Source organism: Chlorocebus sabaeus, chromosome X (assembly GCF_047675955.1).
Source record: "Chlorocebus sabaeus isolate Y175 chromosome X, mChlSab1.0.hap1, whole genome shotgun sequence".
Classification (NCBI taxonomy): Eukaryota; Metazoa; Chordata; class Mammalia; order Primates; family Cercopithecidae; genus Chlorocebus; species Chlorocebus sabaeus.
The window spans coordinates 79,810,583-79,831,447 of NC_132933.1; the positions used below are offsets into that span (position 1 = coordinate 79,810,583).

Genomic DNA, 20,865 nt, shown 5'->3' on the forward strand with positions numbered 1-20,865 from the left:
CTTAGACAGGACACCCACTCAGCCTTGGGGATGTTAATGGAGTCAGTGGAGGTTTCCCAGAGGATTAGATGCCTGAAATGTGTGAGGAAAGCATTCAGACAGGGAAAGGGAGAGGAGGAACAGCGCTTGAAGCACAAAGACCAGGCCACTGAGGTGATTTTGGAAACTGCAAATAAGCTGACCCGGTTTCTATTCTGTGCACTTGTAGCAGTCAAGATTGGCTACCATGAAGCAGTGCCGGATTAGAAACGTGTCCCAGTGGAGACCCCGAGTTCCTCTGCTGCAGTTCTCTAGAATGAGGGTGCTCAATCAGGGGCTAGCCTGAGTTCCAAGGTCCAGCCCTTAAGGATCTTCTGGGTTGCATCTAGGCCCTTGCCTAGAGTTTCTGAAGTCTGTCATGGGACATAAGATAGTGATATATGTGTGTGTGTGTGTGTGTGTGTGTGTGTGTGTGTGTGTGTGTGTGTAGTCTCCTAAGGACCTAGCCTGGGAGACTCTAGTCAGCTGCCCACCCATTGTGTAGCTCTGGGATATGAAAAGAAGCCATTTTAGGCAGGGTGAGATGCCAATGGTGTCATGCAGTATCTTAGGGGATAGTGAGGGTACCCTTAGAGGATACTGAAAATACTTGCATTAGGGCTCATGGGAGGCATAATAGCCCCCAGGGCACTTGCAACTAGGCAACTGGCTGACACAGCAGGTAGCTGTGAATGTAGCAGTCCCCTAAGCCACGGGGTCACTAAATGTCTGAGAAGAACAAGAATTTGGAGATCATTTAGCCAAAGATTTCAGTATGTCAGTAGGGCAATGGAAGCTCAGAAAGGTATAGCACCTTGCTCAACACAGAGAGAAAATGTATCACTATGGTGAAACAGTGAAGTGAGGGCACTGTGACTAACACTGACAGATGAAACCTGTCTTCCCCTGAACCTGAGAAGTTCTAGAAATCAACAGCCTGTGCAAATGGGTCATCACAGCAAACCGCCTGAGGAGGTTCATGGCAGCCAGGTCCCAATCAGCAGCAGTGTTGTGCTTCTGAGGATATAATGTGTGAGGGTGTTTTGTTGTGTGAATCAGCCTCTGATGGGTGGTGAACAGGGGGCTCCAGGCTGGCGTTCTCTCTCTCTCTCTCTCTCTCTCTCTCTCTCTCTCTCTCTCTCTCTCTCTCTCATTTTGTGTGTGTGTGTATGTGTGTGTGTGTGTGTGTGTGTGTGTTCTAGAGGTGAGGTCCCCTTGTCACCAAGCCCTGCTCTGTTAAATCCCACTATGACCACTTGGGTTTCGACTCTGACTGCTATTTTCCAAGTTATGGCCCCTCGTAACCCACCGGATTGGTTGGAGGGTGGTATCATTGCAGCCAAGGGTCCTCCCTCCGAGCCCAAGGGAAGGAGGGAACAAGGTGGCCTCAAATCTTGTCCCCTGGGCCTGAGCCTTTTAAGCTGCAGTGGCAGCTTCATCCATATCTGTGTCCCACACGGTCTCATATCCCTTGCCCTACCTACATTCAGCCAGCCCAGATTCATTTCTGGACTGGAGAAAAGGCCTCAGCACCTCCAGGAAGACAGCTCTGAGTCCAGACATTGAAAACATCTGGCCCCTGCTGAGCGGGACACTCTGGGCTCCAAGCTAGAGGAAATAAAAGGAATACTTCTCACCCTTATCCCAGATCGGAGAGTCCAGGCACAGCAAAGCTCTAGTGGACACATGCTCATTGATTCGTTTTCTTCAATAAAGATTTATTGGTGCCATGCCGTAGGTAAAGCCCTGTGTCCAGGTACTGGCTGTTCCAGGACTAACAAGGCAGAGCTCATGCTCCAGAGATGAGAGCCCGGATGAGGACAGTCATGCAAATTAATCTGCCATAGGGGGCAGTCTAGCATGAGAAATACTATGATAGAGAAGGGTACACAGTATGTTTGTGTGTTAGTCAAATATTTCATCATATAGATAGGGAAATGGAAGTCCAGAAAGGTATAGCAACTTCCTCAAGGTAACACAGAGAGAAAATGTATCACTATGGTGAGACAGTCAAGTGAGGACACTGTGCTTGGGACTGGCCTAGTGGAGAGGAGACATGTTACCAAGGGAAGAAGGACGTGTTCTTTTTGAGGGTAGGAACATCAGAGATCAAAAGGACAAGTGAAAGGCTGAGTAAGGAAATGGTGGCTCCAGAGGAGAGCCATAATGCAAAGGCCCTGAGGCAGGGCAGAATTAACAGTCATTTTCGAGGGTACTGAAGGCAAATTTTAGCCATGCTGTGGAGGAAGACGAGGCTGTAGGAGAGGAACAGAGTTGAGATGTCCAGATGGAAAGTCTGAGGGATGAGAGACGATGTCCTGGATAGAAAGGGGCTCTTACAGAATCATCTCATTTGGATCTGGGTGGTATAGAAGGAAGCCTCCATTGCTGGTCCAGGATGAGTCCTGGGCTCCCGTCCCTGTGCAGTTTTCTACAGTGCATACACTGGGCCTTCTAAATACACCAACTCTGAAGCGCAATGGTGAGGTCAGAGTGATGCCCACCCAAGCTGTCCCCTAGAAGCCAGTGATCAGATACCATCCTGTGTGGCCAGGGAAGCTGGCAAACAGTGCCTAATGAGGACATTGATATGGGTTCATCTAGAATGAAACCAGGATGACATAAAGAAGGGCTGGGTTTCTAGTAGGGGTCAAATGAGTGCAAAGAGGCAGAGTTGTGGGGTTAAGATATTGGAATCAGGCATCGGTGAGAGGGGAAGGTAGAGAGAGAGAGAAAGTGAGGAGAGGGAGAGGAAGGGAGTCACAGAGGGAGAGAGGGAGGAAGGGATGAATGGGGGCAGGGAGGAAGAGAAGAATCTAGGGAGGGAGGGAGGAGAGCATTTGGTCCTTTGCATAAGGGATATGGCCTCTGAGCTGCAGCCTGCTGGGGCTGCCTCCCTCACACCAGAATTTTTGGAAAAGTATCCACTCTGTTGGGCCTCTCTTCCTGGAGAACAGATGCTTTTGTCCTACTTGCTAGGAAGATATTTTTCCTGCACTGTTTTTGGGTTTTGGTTTTTGTTTTTTGGCACTGGAATGACCCGGAGTCACCCGGGAGCTCCCAAGAGGAGGATGCAGAGTTCCAGGTCAACTATATTACTATTCATGGCTGCCACTTACTGAGGGCCTAATACATATCACACACTCTGTCGTGTGGATTACTTAACCCGGCACTTATCTTTCCAACGGTCCTGGAAGTTCAATGTCAGTCAAATTTTACAGAGTTCTAAACTGGGGCCGGAGACTTCAAGATACTTGTCCAAGGTCACACAGATATTTACTGAAAAAGCTGGGACTTGACCCCAGGTCTGACTAAAACATGGGTGCACCATGCACCACCCTGGCACCCAAGAACCCCTCCCAGCCTTAATCGAGCCTTCTGTGTCTTGCACCCAGTGCCTAGCCCCCAGATATTCCTGCTGTCTTAATTGTTATTGATTACTGCATAAAAAAACTACCCCAAACATTTCAAGTTAAAATGATAAGCAGTTTTTCTCTGAGAGTTCTGTAGATCAGGGATCCGGGTATGGCTTAACTGGATCCTCTACTTCCCAGTCTCTCACAAGGCTGCCAGCCCAGGGACAACAGTCTCATCTGTAGGCCAGACTGGGGAAGGATCGACTTCCAAGCTCACTCATGTGGCTGTTGGCAAGATCTAGTTCCTCATCTGTAGGCTTAACTGGGGGAAAGACAGACTTCCAAGCTCACTCATGTGATTGTTGGCAGGATTTAGTGGGTCGCTGGCCTGAGGGCCTCAGTTCCTCTATGGCTGTTGGCCAGAGGCTTTCATCAGCTCCTCACCAGCTGGCCTTCTCCATCTGGGCAAGCACGCATACAAGAAGAGCCTGAGGGAAGGAATGAATGCCAGCAGGTCAGAAGTCACAGTCCTGTTACAGCCTAAGCATGGAAATGACATACCATCACCTTTGCCAGATTTTGTTTGTTAGAAGCAAGTCACTAGGTCCAGCCCACCCTGAAGGGGAGGGAATCCCATAGGAGGAGCATGGGTGCCAGGAAGGGAGATCCTTGAAAGCCATTCTGTAAGGCTGCCCACCACACCTGCTCCTGCACCCACCTCAGTATAGTGAGTCCCTTTGGGTATCAACCGCCTTGACGGAGCAAATGGTTGATGGGCCACCTTCGACTGTGCTATGTGGCCTGCATCTATCTGATCCCACCTCTCTTCCAGCAGACCCAGGACTCGAGTCTGCCTGGCCTTGCCTTCCTCCCCATCCCTACCAGCTACTCCCCGCCACTGAGCCCGTGAGATGTCACAGCAGCTGAAAATGGACCTGCTCCCTGTGACTGAAGCACAAACCCATCACTTGGGTGGGACTGGGACCCAGGATGGTGCTCCAGGCCTCTCCTGGTAAAAGAGAGGTGAAGAGCTCAGCTCTCCCACTGAGACAGGGTGCACCTCAGGAGAACACGGGTATAGGTGGGAGAGGGCTGGGTCCAGAGTTATCTGTGAAAGCTGCTGAGATGTTCTTGCTTTTGCCCTCTGGGTTGGGATTCTGGGTAGAATCCCCCCATGTTCTCCAGCAGGCATCACAGAAGCATCTCTAAAGCAATGCGGGAGCACCCATGCCAGAGAAGGAGCTGCTCTGAAGCTGCATGGAGACCCAGAGGTGTTCAGATGCCTAAGATCGGGGACCTACTCTAGGGAGGAGAGGAGTGAGTATAGATTGGGGATGATTTGTGTGTCTCCATAATGTATTTAACTCAAAAGCAGAGAGAGAGATGTGAAGCACATATAGCAAAGCATTTTTAAGTAGGTATGGTGGCTGCTGTATTCTTCTCTCTGTTTTTCTGTAGGTTTGAAATATTTCAGTAGTACAATACTCTAAAAGTAGAAAACAGAAGAGAAGGTGGGGCTCTCAGGACCCCAACACTCCACATTTCCCCGATGAGTCTCAGAACCAAATGTGTCAAGCTAGGGGGTGGCATGGTGAACTTGTGAGTTTCCTAGGAACCCAGTGGTTCCATTAGGCCATGGGGATCGGGACTGCAGGTGGCTGGACTCCCACAGCAGAGCCTTAGCCAGGAGCAGAGCCATCCCAGAGAAGCCTGGGCTTTTTCCAGTTCTGGGAAGCATCCACCAGACTCAGCTCTTCCTACTGCTGCTATTTTCTTGCAATGTATATCAGGGGCAGCTGACAAAGAGACACGGTATCATAATAAGAGATAAACAACCTGAGGTGATGGATGAGGCCATGTGTTGGAGGGGCTCTCTCCAAGGTTGGGGTGGGGGTTGTTGTGCTCAGATTATAACTTAATGCCTCTGAAGCCTTTCCTGTGCATTCTACGACATCTTCTCTCCTTCTGACCTCACCTCCTTGTCCCTCAACCTACAGCCCTCCTCCCCCGGCCCAAGGGTTATCACTCAGTCAGTGCACATCAGCCACCCTATATGAAGTGTTTGAAACCAGTAGCTGTTTACTGTCCATCAACCATTGTGCTATTGCAAAAGTGACTGGGGGACATGCAGTACTGCTCCAAGGCACAAGGACAGCAACCCCTTTGGCTAGGTACCCCATGCCTAACTCTCTCTCCACAACGACCCCCTTCCCTGCCACCTCCCCCGAAAGAGGCAAACCATAAATCACAGGAGGTGGATCCTCATGTGGAGAGGGACATCAAATATCATAACACCAAAAGAGTCAAGTGTGCCAGTATTTATTTCAGGCCCACTGGGGTGAGCAGGGTCATGAAGCAGCAGAAGGGGCTCGGTCACCGTTCACGGCTCTGTGTCTGCAGCCCCCGTGGTCTCAGCTTCCAAGTGTCCGGTAACCTCCCCTAGGGAGGAAAGCAGAGGGACAAGTGGACTCTTGGGAGCCCTGGGGATTGTGGCCTGGCCTGAGGTCCTCTTGGTGGGCTTGGCGGTGAACAGTGAGAGAAGCAGGGGCTCTCACCTGAAGCACTTGGTGAAACATGCCAGGGCTCCCTGGATCCAGCTCCTCCAACACCCTCTCAGAAGAACAGGTTCCCTGGGCAAGCCTGTGCCACTGGGTGGGTCCTCTATGCTGTTGGCAAAATAAACCAAGGGCATAGTGTCTTTAGCTGAGCCAGTCCTGTTCAGGAAAATAGGGAAAAATCATTCTAGCCAGCACTAACATTGCTTCCTTCATTCATCGGGTGTTCGCCGAGGGCCTGTTATCTGCACACCAGGATCAGTTGCAGGTACTGGGGATACAGCAACGAACTCTAGAAATCTAGATCCCAGCTCTCCTGGGGCTGACTATCTGCCACACTGGAGGGAAATCAGGCTCACCAGGTCCTCAAGAGTTTGCTCTTCCTTGAGAAGGCTACAAACTGGAGCTGCCCACCTTGCAAAGTTGAGGGCACCAGTCTGGGGGATGCGGCTTTCTCCACACAGTCAGATCAGGACCCAGCAGCAGCAGGAATGCCAGTGAAGTTCATGTTTTCTGAGAAGTGCGATGTACATGTGGTGTCTGAAAGGATTTACTGTCAGAGGCCAGCAGAACTCTTCATTGTGCGGGGCCTCTGGTTCAGGGTCTGTCCCCTCCGTGAAAATCCATCCGCCTGTCCCTGGCCAGGATCTTCACCCTCTCCTCCTGTAGATGAGTACGCTCTTTTCAAGCAGTTGATACATTCTCATAAACTCCTTCAAGTGCTGAGCTGCCTCATTGACTAGTATCATCGCTTCCTTTTCCTCTCTCCCGAGTGTGCCTTGAACCCACTCTAATCAGCTTCCAGTCCCACAACGCGACTCTCACATAGATGATTAAATGACTAATTGCAAGTGATGTTTTCTGATTTTCACGTTACTCTACTTATATAAGCCTAAAGACTTAAGGAAAGATCTATTTGTGCATCGTTATCTTTAGGGTTTACTGAAATTCAAACCGGGGTACTTGCCAATTATATTTTTCCCCTCACCAGCTCCATCTTCATGTCAAGAAACCCAGTGGGTAGACAACCCTGAAACTACTCCTAAATTCCCAGTGAGCAGAACCCCAGCATTGCTGGGGATCCACAATCAAACTCCAGGTTTCTCTTCTGGGCATTAGTGGAAACCAGCGTAGGGCGCTTGAGGGAAGCATGGATGTGGAAAACTGTGTCTCACAGAGCCCTGAGATTTTTAGCTGTAATTTTTGAGTCGGGCTGCTCAGTCAAGGCTCAGGCTCAGCCTACGGGAGCCTTCCAAGGTCCTGGCCTTGAGGATGCCCAAAGGTTTGTCAAGGGCTTGACAGAGCCCTTTTAGGACCCTGTGATGGGCCTTGAGACAGTGGCATCTGAGCCGCCAGGCCTCTGGTCTAGGAAGCATCAGTTTTCCCACCCTACTTCTAGTTATGATTGGTGTCAGGAGGAAGAAAGAATTTGGGGATGCACCATAGGGTAAATATATTTAAACCGTTTAATCCCTGACAAATGGCACTCCAAATGTGGAGTGCACATTTGGTGCATAGCGTGAATCTGTGCCAATTCACACTACCAGCATCAGAACCTCAGTATATGATACCCGATTGGTATCATTATAATTTTAAATGTTTGTCAAGTTGCAGTTTGAAAAGTGGAATCACATTGTTATCTTAATTCCATTATGACTTGTGATGTGGAGCTCCTCTTCCCTTCATAGTGGCCGTTTGTATTTCTATAAATGGCCTGCTCAGATTGTTCGTTAGCTTTTCTATTGTTGTTTGTTCTCGCATCCGTTTCTTGAGTTGTCTCATCAAAGCTCTCTGTATATTGCAAATACGATTATTCAGTCTGTTATAACTGAAGAAGATGTTTGCTCTCAGTCTCTCACTTCTGTTTGCATTTGATTTCCTGTGTCTTCTTGTATGGACACTTTTCATTTGGGGTGTTCATACAGGCTGCTTTATTCAGGCCTCACCACAACCAGGTGAGGTTGTTAGTATTTACCTCAGTTTTCTTTTTGTTTGGTTGGTTTTCTTTACATTTAATGAATACTTATTGAGTTAGGTGTCAGAGATACTCTGCACACTGGGGACAGAATCACCATAGTTCCACACGCCAAGATCACAATGAGGACTGGCGGCACAATAATGAGCTCTACCCTTACAGAGCTTTCCACCTGTAAGAGTTTCAGGTACACTCTTAAACTTTTTTTTTTCATTCACGATTTAAAAATGTATTACTTACCGATAATTGTACATATTTATGGGGTACCGTGTGATGTTTCCACCCCTGTATACATTGTATAATCATCGAGTCAGGGCAATTACCATATTCATCACTTTAAACATTTATCATCTCTTTGCAGTGTTAACATTTAAAATCTTCTAGATTTAAAATCTTGAAGTATACACTACATTGGTATTTTCTTTACTCGCTCTACTGTGTAATAGAACACCAGAACTCGTTCTTTACATCTAACCCGCAACTTTTTACCCTTTACCAACCCCTCCCATTGCCCCACACCCCCTTCCCTCCCCAGCTTCTGGTACCCACTATTCTAGTTTCTGCTTCCATGAAATCAACTTTTTAAGATTCCACACCTGAGTGAGGTCATGTGGCGTTTGTCTTTCTGTGCCTGGCTTATTTCACTTAACATAATGTCCTCCAGGTTCATCGATGTTGCCTCAAATGACAGGATTTCATTTTGATTTATGGCTGGATAGTATTCCATTGTATATACAAGCCACATTTTTCTTTATCCATTCATCTGTAGATGGGCATTTAGGTTGATTCCATATCTTGGCTATTGTGAATAATGCTGCAACGAACACGGGAGTGCATATGTCTCTTCAACGTGATGATTTCCTTTTCTTTCACTATATACCGAGTAACGAGATTGCTGAATCACACAGCAGTTCTATTTTTAATTTTTTGAGGAATCTTCACACTGTTTTCCATAATGACTGTAGTAATTTTCATTCCCACCAACAGTGCGTAAGTGTTCCTCTTTCTCAACATCCTCTCCAGCATTTGTTACTTTTTGTCTTTTTGATAACAGCCATTCTAACTGGGGCGAAGTGATATCCTATTGTGGTTTAGATTTGTATTTCACTGATGATTGGTGATGTTGAGTGTTTTCATATATCCGTTAGCCATTTGCACATCTTCTTTTGAGAAAAGTCTATTCAGGCATTTTCCCCAATTTTTAATTGAATTATGATGAATTTTGCTATTGTTTGGGCTCCTTATATATTCTGGATATTAACCCCTTGTCAGATGCATAGTTTGAAAATACTATTTCTCCCTTTCTGTAAGCTGTCTCTTTACTCGACTGATCGTTTCTTTTGCTGTGCAGATGCTTTATAGTCTGATATAATCCTTTGGATCTATTTGTGCTTTTGTTGCCTATGCTTTCGAGGCCTTACTGAAAAAAAAAAAAAAATCCTTACCCAGTTCAATTTCGTGAAATGTTTCCCCTATGTTTTCTTCTAGAAGTTTCACAGTTTCAGGTCTGACATTGCAGTCTTTAAGCCATTTTGATTTGACTTTTGTATATGGTGAGAGATAGGGGTCTGGTTTCTTTCTTCTGATTGTGAACATACAGTTTGTCCAGCACCATCTATTGAGGAGACTGTCCTATCCTCCATGTATGTTCTTGGCTCCTGTGTAGAAAATCAGTTGGCTGCTAATGCGTGGATTTATATCTGGGTTCCCTGTAAAGTTTTATTGGTCTATGTATCTGATTTTATGTCAGTGTCCTGTTGTATTGGTTGCTTTTGTGTATTTCGAGGTCAGGTAGTGTGTTGTCTCCAGCTTTGTTCTTCCTGCTTGTGACTGGTTTGGCTATGAGCATCTTTTGTGGCTCCATACAAATCTAGGATTTTTTTTTTTTTTTTTTCTGTCTAGACTGTCATTGGTATTTTGACAGGGATGTCAAATATTGAACATGGAGATCACTTTGGTTACTATGGACATTGTAACAATATTAATTCGTGCATGAATATGGGATCTCTTTCCGTATATTTTTGTCCTCTTCAATTTCTTTTACCAGTGTTCTACAGTTTTCACTGTAGAGATCTTTCATCTCCTTGCTTAAGTTTATTGCTAGGGATTTTATTTTATTTTATTTTTTTGTAGCTATTGTAAATGGAATTACTTTCTTGATTTCTTTTTCAGATAGTTTGCTATTGGCAAACAGACATGCTGCTGATTCCTGTATGCTGATTTTATATTCTGCAACTTTACCAGATTCACTTATTAGTTCTGATAGTTACTTGGTGGAGTCTTTAGGGTTTTCCCTATATAAGACCATGTCATCTGCAAACAGGAACGATTTGACTTCCTCCTTTCCGGTTGGATGCTGATATGCTTTGGCTGTGTCCCCACCCAAATCTCATCCTGAATTGTTGCTCCCATAATTGCCACGTGCTGTGGGAGGGACCTGGTGGGAGATAATAAAATCTTGGGGGCGGTTTCCCCCATACTGTTCTCGTGGTAGTGAATAAGTCTCATGAGATCTGATGGTTTTATAAGGTGTTTCCCTGTTCGTTCGGCTCTCATTTTCTCTCTTGCCTGCCGACGTGTATGATGTGCCTTTTGCCTTCCACCGTGATTGTGAGGACTCCCTAGTCACGTGCAACTGTTAGTCCATTAAGCCCCTTTTTAAAAAATAAATTAACCAGTCTCGGGTATGTCTTTATCAACAGTGTGAAAACAGACTAATACAGGTGCTCTTTATTTCTTCCTCTTGCCTAATTGGTCCGGCTAGAACTTCCAACACTAAGTTGAATTTAAGCAGTGAAAGTCAGCATTCTTTTCTTTCTGAGAGAAAAAGCTTCCAACTTTTTCCTATGCAGTATGATATTAGCTTTGGGTTTATCATATGTGGCCTTTATTTTGTTGAGGTATGTTCCTTTTATGCCCACTTTGCTGGGCGTTTCTATCATGAAGGGATGTTGAAATTTTTGAATGCTTCTCAGCATCTCTTGAAATGAGTGTATGGATTTTGTCCTTTGTTCTGTTGGTGTGAGGCATCACTTTTATTACTTTGCACATATATTGAACCAACCTTGCATCCCTGGTATGAATCCCACTTGGTCATGATGGAAGATGTTTTTAATGTGTTGGTAGTGTTTGGTTGAGGGTTTTCGCATCCATGCTTATTAGGGATATTGGTCTTTAGCTTTCTTGTTTTGTAATGTCCTCGTCTGGCTTTGGAATTACAGTAATGCTGGCCTCATAAAATGTTTTTGAAAGTATTTCCTCCTCTTCATTTTTTTTTTTTTTTATTGTTGTTGTTGTTTTTAGCCTTTGAGAAGAATTGGTACCAGTTCTTTATATGTTTGGTAGAATTCACCAGCAAATCCATCAGGTCCTGGACTTTTCTTTGATGGGAGAGTGTTTACTCCTGCTTCAATGTTATTGTTCCTTATTGTTTCTGTTCAGGTTTTCTATTTCTGTGTGATGCAATCTTGGTAGCTTGTACGTGTTCAGGAACTTACTTCTTTCTTCTAGATTTTGAATTTTTTGGCAGATGGTTGTTCATGATAGTCTCTTATCATCATTTCCACCGCTGTTGTGCCAGTTGTAATGTTTCCTTTTTTTATCTCTGTTTTTATTTGAGTCTTCTCTCTGTTTTCCTACATTAGTCTAGCTAAAGATTTGCCAATTTCTTTATCTTTTGTAAAGCTAACTCTTTGTTTATTGATTTTTAATTTGTTTTTTAAAAATCTCTTTTTTGTTTATTTCTGCCCTGATCTTTGTTATTTCTTTTCTTCTGCTAACTTTGTTTTTTTTTGTTGTTGTTGTTCTTTTTCTAGTTCCTTGGGGCATAACATTAGGTTGTTTATTTGAGATATTTCCACTTCTGTTACACAGGCATTTATGCTGTAAACTTTCCTCTTAGAACTGCATTTCCTGTATGTATTCTGTGGCTTTTGGATGAAATGATCTGTAAATATATGTTAGGTCCATGGGGTCTAGAGTGCAGTTTAATGGCAATATTTCTTCGTTAATTTTCTGTTTGGATGATCTGCCCACTGCTGAAAGTGGGGTGTTAAAGTCCCTCACGATTATTGTATTATGGTCAATCTCTCCTTTTAGGTCTTTTAATATTTATTTTACATATTTGGATGCCCTGGTGTTGGGTGCATATATTTACAACATTTATAAATATATATATTTTTATAATATATATATATTTACTATATATATATTTACTATATATATTTACTATTATATTTACAATATATAGATTTACAATTGTTAAAAATATATTTAACAATTAAATATATATTGCAAATGTATTACAGTTGTTAAAAATATATATTTTGTAATATATATTGCTATATGTACAATAGTTAAAAAACATATGTGTATATATACAAACACATATATTTACAATTGTTATATCCTTTTGCTTTATTGACCTGTTTAACATCATATAATGGCCTTCTTTGTCTTTTTCTTTTTAAATCTATTTTATCTGATCTAAAAAGAGGTACTCCCACTCTGTTTTGGGTTCCATTTGCATGGAATGTCTGTTTCCAACCCTTTGGTGTCAGTCTGTGTGTGTCTTTGTCAGTGAAGTGAGTTTCTTTTAGACAGTATATAGTTGGGGCTTGTGTTTTTAGCCACTCTATGTCTTTTAATTGTAGAACTTAGTCCATTTACATTCAAGTTTATCACTGACAGGTAAAAGTTTAACACTACCATTTTGTTACCTGTTTTGTTTTTATTTTTATTTTTGTAGATCTGTTCTTCCTTTGTTCTGCTCTTACCGTCTTCTTTTGCTATTATGTGGTTTTCTCTAGTAGTAAATTTTGATTCCTTGCTATTTATATTTTAGTGTCCCTATTATAGGTTTTTGCTTTGTGGTTACCATGATGTGATGTACAAAATATGTCTTATAATTACAACAGGTTATTTTAAACAGGTAGCAGCTGAACTTTAATTACAGGAAAAATGAACAAAAACAAACTCTACACTTTAACGCGTCCCTCCCGCCACACTTTGACTTTTTGATGTTTTAAGTTACATCTTTTCTATATTCCTATCTCTTAACCAATTGTTGTAGTTATTACTGTTTTGAACAGTTTTGTCTTAGGTTTCATACTTAAGATGTATTTGGCAACCCGCGATGACAGTATTACAGGATTGTAAATTTGTCTGCTTTCTGACTATTACCCGTGAGTTTTATACCTTCATATATATTTTTGTTACATGTTAGTGTTCTTTTCTAGCATTTCTTGTAAGACAGGTGTTGTGTTGATGATTTTTCTCACCTTTTTTCTTTTCTGTTTTTTCTTTTCGTCTCAGGAAGTTTTTTTCTTTCTTTTTTCTTGGAAGGATAGCTTTGCTAAATACGGTATTCTTGACGGACAGTTTTTTCCCCTTCATCACGTTGAATGTATCGTTCCTCCCTTTCCTGGCCTGCAGGGTCTCTGGTGAGAAATCCACTGGAAGCTGTATTGGTGATCCATTGAGTGTGATATGTTGTTTTTGTTGTTTTTCTCTTGATGCTTTGAGCATTTACCTTTGCCTTTGATTTGTTTAAATAATTTGAATATGGTGTGCCTTGAGGAATTTGTCTCTGGGTTGAATTTTATTTGTGACCTCTGAGCTTCCTGTACCTGAATGCTATGATCTTTCTCCAGATTTGGGAAATTTCAGCCATTATTTTTCTAAATATGCTTTCTAGACGTTGTTGTTTTTTTTTTTTTTTGGTCTTCTTCAGCAATTTCTATTATGCAGAACCTAATTTTCTTGATGATGTCTTATAATTCTTAAAGGCCTTCTTCCCTCTTTTAAAATGCTTTTGTCCTTTTCCTCCTCTATATATGTTCTGTCTTGGAGCTTGCAGATTCTTTCCTCTGTTTGGTCAACTCTGCTGTTAAACCTGTCTAATGAGGTTTTCAGTTCAGGTACTGTATTCTCTATTTTAGGGCTTCTGTTTTTTGTTTTTTGTTTTTTTTTAATTGTTTTTATTTTTTGGTCAAACTTTTTGTTTTGTTCCTGGATTGTTATTCAAATTTCATTTAATTTGTTGTCCATATTGTCATGTACTTCCCCAAACTTCTTTAGGATTATTCTGAATTGTCTGTCAGACATTCCATAGATCTTCAATTTTTCTGGGTCTGTTACTGGACTTTGGTTGGTCTCTTTTGGCGTGTCACATTTTGTGAGTTTTCACAGTCCTTGTCTCTTTATGTTGATGTGTGTGTGTTTGAGGAGATGCCCACCTCTTCCAGGTTTTGCAGCTGTTCCTTGGTGGTGTTAAACCTTTACTACTTATTATTGGAACTTAATCCCTGGCCGGCTGTTGCTTTCAGTCTGGAAAAGACTTACTGTGAGCACCAGAACTTAAATGCTCCACTGGAACTATGTTGCTGCCCTGCCACTATTTCTTGATCTGAGGAAGACTTAGGTGAACACTGGCCCATTATTGACAACCTTTTAGTTCTTTCCAGGACAAGGGAAGGCTCCAGGTGATCACATGGGCTTAGTGGGAAATCTGGCCAGGGATTTGGGCCTTCCTGTGTGTTGCGCCCCCAGCAGTGCTATGGCTCTGGCCAGTCTCCTCAGCAATGGCATGCCTACTGATCGTGGCACAGAGCAGCTGTGAAGATCCACGTCAGAGTTGCTGTGATCAGTGCACCCACTTTCTCTTCCCAATTCACCCCAGGTGTTTTAGCTCTCTTCTGGAACTCTGAAGGGTACCCGTGGGATAGGGCTGGAGGGGATTTCCCATGAAGATTCCCAGACTGATGGGGAGGTCACATGTCCACCTCCAATTCCCTCCTCCCACCTCAGAAATTGTGGGTCTAGAGAAATTCTCTGTGAGTAGCATTATGCTGGTTTGGGGGAGGAGGTGGCACAATCTAACGTGACTGTTGTTCCTCTTACTGGTTGTGGCTTTTCTCAATTTTGTCATCCCAGAAAGTTTCCTTGCTTCTCCCCCAAGTTCTAGTGAAATCAGGGTGGTTTTCTTGTCTTTGATTAATTTGTAGTTATACTTTTGTAGGAAGAGTGATACTGTGGGATCATCTGTTCAGCCATCTTGCTGACCTCACTCCTCCTATTTACCCCAGTGTTCAAATGCAGAAAGCCAGGCTAAGAAAAGATGCAGGGATTTGTCCCTAGATTCTAATCCAAGATCCCAACCTATGTGTGCCTAACTGGAAAGCTATGCAATGACGTGGGCCCATGGCAGGCTATAGGCCAACGTTAAAGCCCTATTCACACTGGCCTCCTCCTAGACACAGAAGGAACACAGCATGTAGCAGAACAAGCCTTCTTTTGTCCTCAGAGGAGAGTGCCTACTTCAAAGCCCACAAGACAAGGAATGGCAGAAGAAGGGGCACAATAATGGGCCTGCTGGACAGGACACTGTAGTGAGAGTTGGGAGATCTAAGGGCCAGGACAAGACCCACCACTAACTGTGACTTTGTCTAAGTAACTGGCTGTCTCCTGGCCACTTCTCTAATAACCAGATAATAGTTCTGAGCCACCGTTGCAAGTGTGGGAAAGGTGAGTTCTTTGATCCCAGCTGGAATAAAAGGAAAGGGGGTGAGATATACCTCCAGCAATCATTTCGGTAGCCCATAGCTCTTATCAATGCAAACTCTCAGGCTTAGCAGCTATTACTAGTATCGTCATGTAAATGACTGCTGCTGGATGATGATCTGGGGACAAATGGCATCCAAAGCTTATCCCAAAGGGCCTGATCTCAAGGAATCTGACGGATGTTGCCTCTAGGCCCAGTACAACACCAGCTGCTCTGTGGAGGGGGCATCCCATGTAATCTTCACAACCCCTCTGTGAGACGCTTTCTTTCCTGCCCCTACAAAGAGTAATAGCAGCGGTCCTTCTCAGCCACCCAGGACTGCTGTGAGGAGTAATGAGAAAACTCCCAACAGCCCTGGAAGATATTAGAAAGTGAGATACACCTGCCCTGTACCCACAACAATAAACAAACAAACAAACAAACAAACAAGAACATGAGGAGCACGGTGCAAGTTCAACAGATTACTCATCCAGGCAATTGCAGAAAACATACCAGAACTGTATATTATGAGATAAATGGTCATCGATATTACTACTAATCATTAAATGCCCACCGATGATACTATTCACAGTGGAGTTACAAATGCCACCCAAAGAATCCATAGCTCCTGTCCTCTCAGTAGATATGGGAAGTCAGTGTTACTGGGGACCAGGTTTTGCCTGGCATGCCCCCACACGTTGTATCCCATCCAGTTCTCACAGCAAGCAAATAAGTTACGTCTAGCTCCTACCTCTGGGAGGAGGCGGTTCACCCTCCCCTCACAATCCCCAGAGGACAATGATGAATAAGTGAACCAAGGCCAAAGCCTCCTAATCCATGCTCCATGGCGTATGCCAATGGTTAATGATGTCTCTGCAATACAGGTCTTGTCCACCCTTAAGTGGCCCATTAGGGCCTGGGACAGCCTACAAATATTACCCAACACGGTCGAGCACCACCAGTTTTGAGCCTCACCTTTGCACCATACACCAAAACATACATGTGTTATCGCGTATGTAAAAAAACTGCAAACCAAGCCGAAACAAGAACAGGATGTGTATAAATTTCCTGAATGGGTTAGAATTCTGGTTATTCCCTGTGTAATTGCCAAGTATGTTCAACGTAGCTTCTCAGCAACCCATCAGCTGTATGAATCTTAGCAGAACCGAAGACTAGACCCGATTTCTTCAGCCTTTCGCTGAATTCTCTTCCTCTGCATGTGGTCCCGATTTCGGTCAACGGTACTCCAGGGCCACAAGTCACTCAAACCAGAAACCTAGGTGTCATCCTTGGCCCCTCTCTGGACCTTGCCCCAGGCCCACCTCCAACCTAAGACAGCACCATTCTGTCTATCCTATGAAAAGCCTCTCTCAAATAATGCCACTTCCTTCCAAACCCTCTTCCACTTATTCTCCCCACAAACTTTAAAACCCACGAGTGAGTGAGCGCATCTTCTTTGGGTACACTTTCTCCCTATGCCCATCTATTTTCGGACTGAGACTATGGGTGTCTAAAGATGGCCAGTGAATGAATAAAATGACTGGCAGGGTCACGGAAACAAGCAAAGCCCACATTGACCCTCACCGGCATGATCTCATTACACTTCCTCATGCTGGAGTCCCAGGAAAGCCAAGTCCCTCTTTGTAATCAGTGCACGGAGGATGGAGGGATCAGTCTTTTATGAGAGTGGTCTTGGAGCGGGTGCTCTCCCTTGGGATGGCTTAAAGGTTGAGCTGCCCACCCTGTGATGCTGAGGGCACCACTCTGGGGGATCCAGGGAGATGCAGCTTTCCCCCTACAGGAAATAAAACAGATGAATGTGATTTGATGTGACCAATGTGAGGTCCCATCACTCATTAGTATGTGTCTGGAAGGCCCATGATTAGGCTCCATCTTTTGTAGGAGACCAGCAGTCTTCCGACTGTTCTCAGGAGTGCTCTGGAGGTCTGTGGAATTACCTCAGGTGACCATGGGGAGCACTGGAGGAGGGGCACAGCAGATGCAGTTTTTTCCCCATTAAGTCACACTGTCATTTTTACCAGTCAAAACAATTCCCCAGTGGGTGCAGTGTGGGAGGAGATTGGGCACTGTGTGGTGGGAACTGCCTCCAGGCACCCTGTTACCTGGGAACCCTGACTCCATGAATGTTTTAGCTTTGTTGAATGTAGGACTGCAAGTACAGTGTCCCCATCACCAAGAGCATGGGCTGTAACTCACAGTCCATTAGGAGCCCCTAGATTTCTAGTTGGTGACAGTGGCTCTTAGACTGCATTGCTGTAATGGAAGGGTCCTTGCCTCAGATCAACCAGGGACTGTATCTTGGCTCCCTCTTGTGCTGGCGATGCGACCTCAGAATGGTGAGCCCACCACTCACCTTGATCCGGATGGTGGAATAATAAAACAAAAACATGTGATGCTCCTGTAACACAGCAGGCTGTGTAACATTTCGTGGAGCTAAGTACAAATGTTCCTACCTCGGTAAGGTTGCCCAGGATTCACGGGAACGTAGCACCGGAGAGATTGAGAATGGGTGGGGCAGAAAAACAAGCTTAATCTCTGGCTCATTTACACAGTCCAGTGGTCTTCTGTTCACCGGAAATGCTGGGTGATCCTGGAGCAGTAGAATTTCTGACCCCACACCTTCTTCTGAGGCACTGTCCACGTTACTGACCTGCCTGAGACATCCCTCAGGCACGGGGATTGTCAGGTGATGTAAACAAGGGTCGGGGGGAGGTATAAGCAAAGGAAAACAACTCGTAACTCGGGGACAGTCATATTTCAGAAACAAAGGTGTAAAGCTGACGACCCATGCCTTCCCCTATTGCTGACCTGTCTTTTCCCCTTCCGGCATGTGATTGCCCTGTGTGCTCAAATGGTTCATCATGCAATGGGTAATGGGCCTCCTCCCGAGATGCACAAGCATCTGTTTTGTGTCGCTGTAACAGAATACATGAGACTGTGCGATTTGTAAAAAAAAAAAAAAAAAAAAAAAAAAAAATTATTTAGCTCATGGTTCTGCAGGCTGGAAAGTTGAAGGGCGTGGCCCTAGCTTCAGGCGAGGGCTTGTGTGCTGTGTCATAATGTGGCGAGGAAGGCCAAGGGGGAAGCGGACACATGCAATGAGAGGAAACCCGAGGGACATCCTGGCTGTATAGCAAACTACTCTCTTGGGCACTTTGTCCATTCCTGTGAGAACTAATCTAGTCTCGCCAGAGCAAGAACTCACACACTACTGTGAGGAGAGCACCAAGACACCTACGGGGACAAAGGTGGAGCCCTCATGACACCAACAACCTTACACTAAGCCTCACCTCCCAGCACCACCACCTTGGTGATGAAATTTCAACATGAGTTGAATCTCCTGTGCATACAGGACTGGCAGAGGAAAGCATCTTCTGCTGTGAGGCTGCAGAGTCCACCCGTCTGCGCAATGAGGAAGGCAGAGACGTACACATGGTCCATCCAAGCCAAGAGGGCCTGAGGTGGACGACGGCAACTAGAGGTCGAATCAGCAGTGGAGGTATTCCTTTCAGGAGATGATGGGTAGGAGTGTGGGAGTCAGTCAGCATCTGGTGGGTAGTGGGCATATGGTTCTGGGCAAAGCAGACTTGGACAATGTTAGGGTCGGATTGGAGAGCCCTGGACAGAGTGTGGTGCTGGGGAGAAGGGTTCCTTGTTGCTGAATCTGGCTACCTTTAAATCCCATCTCTGCCACTTGGGTTTCAAGTGTGACTGCCAAGTTGTGCCCTATCTACCAGATTTCCCCACATCATTTTTTGTTTCAACAAGTATTCACATCCTAAACACACACACACAAGCACAAGCATGCCCATGCACACTCTCCCTGACGCTCCCTTACCAGTGCAATGACTGAGCTCATGGTTATGACAGCAGCTATGAAGGAACGAACGCCCAACAGGCCTCCAGCCCTAGGGAGGTGGAACGCTGCTCCTCTTTTGGATAGGGCTAAACCCCATGATGTGAAGTCCTAGCCCCTTTTGGAGAAGCAGCGACATGGAGCTGAACTTCGCCCACTGAGTGAGTTAGGGCCCAGCTCAGGAGGACAGAGGCATTGTGGGGAGATAGGTGGTACCTGTGCCATCGAAAAAGCTGCAGAGACATGGGATCTAAAGAATTCCATCACTCCATGATCAGCAGCTTCATCTGTTCAGTACTTATGGGTCTCACTGTGGCTGTTCCCTGGGAATATAGGAAAAGGGGCTGTGGGACTTCCAAATGCTGTCGCCTACCTGAACCTTATCCCATCTGGATTTCATTTGAGCTTAAAGGCCCTGGACCTCTGAAGAACCAGAGGGTGAGTAATTCACCCAGCAGGCCCTATGAAAGCATTTTTATTTCTCCCTTGGCTTTGCATAGAGGACTCCATGAGATGGGGGAGGGGGAGAGAGAATTTTGGTGTTCCCGTGTCCTAGTTAGGCTTCTTGATGCTAAAAAGCACATCCAATATCCTTGTCCATTTACTTTGGCGACTCCTGGTGTTGCAGTTTTTAACGGGGCCTCCTCCATGGTTGTTAGTTAACAGGGACAATTATGCTCCAACCCCCTTTTCAGAATTCTCCTGCTGATCCTATGTTGCAACACATATCAAGGTCACCTTAGGAAGGCAAAAGAAAAAAAATAAAGTCCTCATCTTATGGAAAGGAACAATGCATAGTTGCAGACAAGGCCGTCTGTTGGAAGGAGTCTCTGTCTTGTGGTGGAGTAGGGGGGCTTGGGAGCTCTTTGTCAGTATAGGGGTTAACGCCATTTCTGAGATCCACAGATTCTTCCTCCACATGACCCTCTCATCTCCGCATATAAACACCGCCCAGTTTTCCTCAGATATGAAGACCGTGTGCGTTGCTGGGGGAAAGAGAGATGTTATTCCGTCCTCATTCTTGCATGTGAGATGTTATTCCGTCCTCATTCCTGCATGTAAGTGCCCCGCCAGGGTCAGAGCTGAGAGCTGTGGAAAACTCACCATTGATTGGCCACAGCCCATTGACACCAGGACCTAGTAACAAGCAGCGCTGCCTAGAGGAGGAGGGCGGACAGCCTAACAGGGCTAAGGAAGATGCTAGCTCTCTCCCTCCACAACTCCACGGCCGCCAAAGCTGACCACCCCCAGTTCACCCGACTTGTTGAAAGTTCCATCAAATGCCACAAAGCAAAAACAGTCAAGCGTGCCAGCATTTATTTCAGGCCCGGCGACCGGGACACTGGGGCGAGCAGGGGCATGGAGCAGCAGAGGGGGCTCGGTCACCGTTCAAGGCTCTGTGTCTGTGGCTCTGGTGGTCTCAGATTTCGTGTGTCCGGTATCCTCCCCTAGGGAGGAAAGCAGAGTGAAAAGTGGACCCTCGGGAGCCCTGGGGATTTCTGGCTTGGCCTGAGATTCTCTTGGTGGAACAGGAAGGGGAGGCG

At 45.2% G+C, this 20,865-nt stretch overlaps 1 protein-coding gene and 1 long non-coding RNA gene across 3 annotated transcripts in view; both read left to right on the top strand.

Annotated features, from left to right (window-relative positions):
* The window catches only part of LOC140710854 (doublesex- and mab-3-related transcription factor C1), a 70,917-nt gene that overhangs the window by 9,857 nt on the left and 40,195 nt on the right, over positions 1 to 20,865 (top strand). The window lies entirely within an intron of this gene.
* The window catches only part of LOC140710856 (uncharacterized), a 43,623-nt gene continuing 24,312 nt past the window's right edge, over positions 1,555 to 20,865 (top strand). Inside the window, exons 1-2 of the long non-coding RNA XR_012091950.1 lie at positions 1,555 to 4,397; positions 4,540 to 4,691. This is a non-coding gene — a long non-coding RNA (uncharacterized lncRNA). The remainder of the gene's footprint in view (positions 4,398 to 4,539; positions 4,692 to 20,865) is intronic.